This window comes from Odocoileus virginianus, unplaced genomic scaffold, assembly GCF_023699985.2.
Source record: "Odocoileus virginianus isolate 20LAN1187 ecotype Illinois unplaced genomic scaffold, Ovbor_1.2 Unplaced_Scaffold_13, whole genome shotgun sequence".
NCBI lineage: Eukaryota > Metazoa > Chordata > Mammalia > Artiodactyla > Cervidae > Odocoileus > Odocoileus virginianus.
In genome coordinates this window covers 931,191-936,098 of record NW_027224275.1, presented here as the reverse complement: position 1 = coordinate 936,098, position 4,908 = coordinate 931,191, and the positions used below count along the sequence as shown (strand labels likewise).

Genomic DNA, 4,908 nt, shown 5'->3' with positions numbered 1-4,908 from the left:
CCAAAGACTTGAATAGACATTTCTTGAAAGTATATATACAAAGGGTAATAAGCACACGAAAAGATGTTCAAAGTCTTAGTCATTAAGGAAATGCAAATCAGAGCCTCAGTGAGATACTACTTCACAACTACTAGGATGTCTATAATTTTTTTTTAAAAAAAGAATAATAAATGTTGGTGAGAATGTGGAGAAATTGGAACACATGTGCTCTGCTGGTGAGAATGTAATTTGGTGTAGCTTCTGTATAAAACATTTTGGCAGTTCTTCAAAAAGCTAAAGATAGAATTACCACATGAAACAGAAATTCTACTCCTATGTATGTATCTAAAAGAACTGAGGAAAAATAACTCAGTTACTTGTATTTGTCCAATGTTCATAACAGGATTATTCATAGTAGCCATAACATGGAGACAACTCAAGCATCCATTAACAGATGAATGGATAAATAAAATGTGGTATATACATGCAATGGCATATTATTCAGTCATAAATGAAATTTCTCATACATGCTACAATAAATATTGGAAACATTATGCTAAGTGAATAAGTCAGACTAAAATGGACACTTATTATATGATTTTACTTTTGTGAAGTACCTACACTAAGCAAATTCATAGAGATAGAAATTAGATTAGTATTTACCAGAGACTGGAATGAGGGAAGAATGGCAGAATATTGTTTAATGGTCACAGAGTTTCTGTTTGGGGTGATGAAAAAGTTTTGGAAATAGTGATTGCTTTATAGTATTGTAAATATCATTAAGGCCACTGAATTGTGTAGTTAAAAATAGTTAAAAATGACAAACTTTATGTTATACTTATTTTATCACCCCAAAAATGGTGAAAAAAAGTCAGAATTTATCTCAGTCCTGTGCACTTATTTCTACCTACACTACCCTCACCTAGATGCCTGTTTTGTAGTTTTCAGAGTAAGTTTTATCCTTCCTTTGTTAAATTTATTTCTGAGTTTTTCCTTGGGTGTGATGCTATTGTTTTCTTAATTTTGATTTTGGATTGGTCACTGCTATTGTACAGAAATGCAACTAGGGTGTAACGTTCGGGCTCTGTCTCAGGGGCTGAAGTTTGTGAGGGAAAAGATGTCTTAAAACATCTTGAAAAATTGACACCCAGATCGAACCCTGATGTGTGGCACTTCTGGGAGGAGGTTAACTTGGAATTGAGGTGCAGTATTGAATCCTGTTTTGAGCTATCCTCCTTTTCCCGAAGAATGGCGCTATCTAAGAGGGAGCTAGATGAACTGAAACCATGGATAGAGAAGACAGTGAAGAGGGTGCTGGGTTTCTCAGAGCCCACAGTGGTCACAGCAGCACTGAACTGTGTGGGGAAGGGCATGGACAAGAAGAAAGCAGCTGACCATCTGAAACCTTTTCTTGATGATTCTACTCTCCGATTTGTGGACAAACTGTTTGAAGCTGTGGAGGAAGGCCGAAGCTCTAGGCATTCCAAGTCCAGCAGTGACCGGAGCAGGAAACGAGAGCTAAAGGAAGTGTTTGGTGATGACTCTGAGATCTCCAAGGAATCATCAGGAGTAAAGAAGCGACGGATACCCCGTTTTGAGGAGGTAGAAGAGGAGCCAGAAGTGATCCCTGGGCCTCCCTCAGAGAGTCCTGGCATGCTGACTAAGCTCCAGATCAAACAGATGATGGAGGCAGCAACACGGCAAATTGAGGAAAGGAAAAAGCAACTGAGCTTCATTAGCCCCCTACACCTCAGCCAAAGACTCCTTCATCCTCCCAACCAGAGCGACTTCCAATTGGCAACACTATTCAGCCCTCCCAGGCCGCCACTTTCATGAATGATGCCATAGAGAAGGCAAGGAAAGCAGCTGAACTACAAGCCCGCATCCAAGCCCAGCTGGCCTTGAAGCCAGGGCTCATCGGCAATGCCAACATGGTGGGCCTAGCCCATCTCCATGCTATGGGCATTGCTTCCCCGAAGGTGGAGTTAAAAGATCAAACTAAACCTACACCACTGATTCTTGATGAACAAGGTCGAACTGTAGATGCAACAGGCAAGGAGATTGAGCTGACACACAGAATGCCGACTCTGAAGGCCAATATTCGGGCTGTGAAGAGAGAACAGTTCAAGCAACAGCTAAAAGAAAAGCCATCAGAAGACATGGAATCTAATACCTTTTTTGATCCACGAGTCTCAATTGCCCCTTCCCAGCGCCAGAGACGCACTTTTAAATTCCACGACAAGGGCAAATTTGAAAAGATTGCCCAGCGATTACGGACAAAGGCTCAGGTGGAGAAGCTTCAGGCAGAGATCTCACAGGCTGCTCGAAAAACAGGCATTCATACTTCAACTAGACTGGCCCTCATTGCTCCTAAGAAGGAATTGAAGGAAGGCGACATCCCTGAAATTGAGTGGTGGGACTCTTACATCATCCCCAATGGTTTTGACCTGACAGAGGAAAATCCCAAGAGAGAAGATTATTTTGGAATCACAAATCTTGTTGAACATCCAGCCCAGCTCAACCCTCCAGTTGACAATGACACACCAGTTACTCTGGGAGTATATCTGACCAAGAAGGAACAGAAGAAACTTCGACGGCAGACGAGGAGGGAAGCGCAGAAGGAGCTACAAGAGAAGGTCAGGCTGGGCCTGATGCCTCCTCCAGAACCCAAAGTGAGAATTTCAAATTTGATGCGAGTATTAGGAACAGAAGCTGTTCAAGACCCCACGAAGGTAGAAGCCCATGTCAGAGCTCAGATGGCAAAAAGACAGAAAGCGCATGAAGAGGCCAATGCTGCCCGAAAACTTACAGCAGAACAGAGAAAGGTCAAGAAAATTAAAAAGCTTAAAGAAGACATTTCACAGGGGGTACACATATCTGTATATAGAGTTCGAAATTTGAGCAACCCAGCCAAGAAGTTCAAGATTGAGGCCAATGCTGGGCAGCTGTACCTGACAGGGGTGGTGGTACTGCACAAGGATGTCAACGTGGTAGTAGTGGAAGGGGGCCCCAAGGCCCAGAAGAAATTTAAGCGTCTCATGCTGCATCGGATAAAGTGGGATGAACAGACATCTAACACAAAGGGAGATGATGATGAGGAATCTGATGAGGAAGCTGTGAAGAAAACCAACAAATGTGTACTAGTCTGGGAGGGTACAGCCAAAGACCGGAGCTTTGGGGAGATGAAGTTCAAACAGTGCCCTACAGAGAACATGGCTCGGGAGCATTTCAAAAAGCATGGGGCTGAGCACTACTGGGACCTTGCGCTGAGTGAATCTGTGTTGGAGTCCACCGACTGAGACTACTGCAAGCCCTTTCTCTCCCCTCTTACCTTGTCTCTTCAGTCCTCTCCCTTATTCTACTTCCAAACCCAGCCCCACTTGTGTGCGTGATCTCAGAACGGTGCCAGGCTGACATTTGGACAGAGGGAGAACTCCTGGCTCCCTTCCCTAGTCAGCCTGGTGCTGCCCTTTATTCCTCTTATGTGAATATGATTAAAGAGTTATTAAAAAAAAAAAAGAAATGCAACTAATGTTTGTGTGCTTGTTGATCTTGTATCCTGTGGTTTTTCTGAATACATTTGTTACCTCAAATAGTATTTTTGTGGTTTTTAGAATTTTTGGCATATAAGAATAGCGATAGGTTTACTTCTTCTTTTGTAATCTGAGTGCCTTTTATTTCATTTTGCTTCTAATTGGTCTGGCTAGAACTTCCTGTACAATGTTGAATAGAAGAGGTAAAAGTGAACATCCTTATTTTGTTCCTGATCTTAGGGGGAACATTTTCAGTTTTTTATTATTGTGTATGATATTAGCTGTGAGCTTTTTTTTTTTTTTCCATAGAATCCTTTTTCAGGTTGAGGAAGCTTCCTTAAACTCCTCGTTTGCCGTATGCTTTTAATAGGAAAGGATGTGAAGTTTTGTCGAATGGTTTTGGTGTTTACTAAGAAGCTCATGTAGGTTTTGTCCTTTATTCTGTTCATATGGTGCATAATATTGGGTATGATACCTTTTGGAGAAAGTAGGCAAGTAAAAGTAAACAACAGATTCTGTAGGGATACAAAATGTGTACTTCAAAACTTGGAAAATGAAAGACAAAGGCCTGAAAAGCCCCAAATTTCCCTTCAGGGCCACTGTTATGGAAAGGGAGGCTGGGATGAGTGAGGGAAGGAGCCCCCAAATGGTTGCCATGCTATTGGGAATGTTCTCGTTCTTATTCTGGGTGGTCAGTGGATCAGTGTTTGTTTCACTATTATGCTTCAAACTGTCCTGTCATTTTTCTGTCTGCATCAAATATTGACAAAAGATGTAATACATGGGACAACTGAAGTATCTAGAAAAAGAGACCTCAGCCTGTGGGCATCAGTGCCTCGTCTGGCCTGGCTGCAGAGAAGGAAGCCTCTAGGAAGGAGCAGTGATGCCAAGATCCAGGGAAGAGTCATGCCTGGGGAAGAGGTGCCAGGGATTGATTATAGGCACTCAGCGGGGATGGACAAAAGCATCTTCAGCATTAAAGTGATCTTACTGGTTGGTTGGACATTCCTAGAAGGTAGGTGGAGCCTCCTGAATGCCAAGAGTCCAGCATGTGCTGGGTTCCATATAATAACAAGGGTTCCATATAGACAGAAGACAAGTTGTGCTTGTCTATGACCCAGGCAAGGCCTGGAACTATAGCTCTGTAGTTGACTGGGAGGAGGGCTTACGCAGACCTCCAGGACGTGAGACGTGATCTTGTTCCATAAGTTGTAAAGGCCCACATTCACAGAAATGTTTAGGGGTCTGTGTTGTTTCCCTGAATGTCACCCAGTCTGAGGCTGCTTGGGGTCAGTCCTTCTCTCCTGCATTTGCACCCCTAGTTTACTGGCCTTGCTGGAGAGATCAGCTCTGTGGAGAGCTTCAGGTTTGTATTGGAAGTTTTAGCCCTGAACAG

The 4,908-nt window shown here is 43.0% G+C and overlaps 1 pseudogene; it reads left to right on the top strand.

The window, feature by feature from the left end:
• Positions 1–1,052: 1,052 nt before the first annotated feature.
• Positions 1,053–3,502, top strand: LOC110143480 (U4/U6 small nuclear ribonucleoprotein Prp3 pseudogene; annotated as a pseudogene).
• Positions 3,503–4,908: the final 1,406 nt, after the last annotated feature.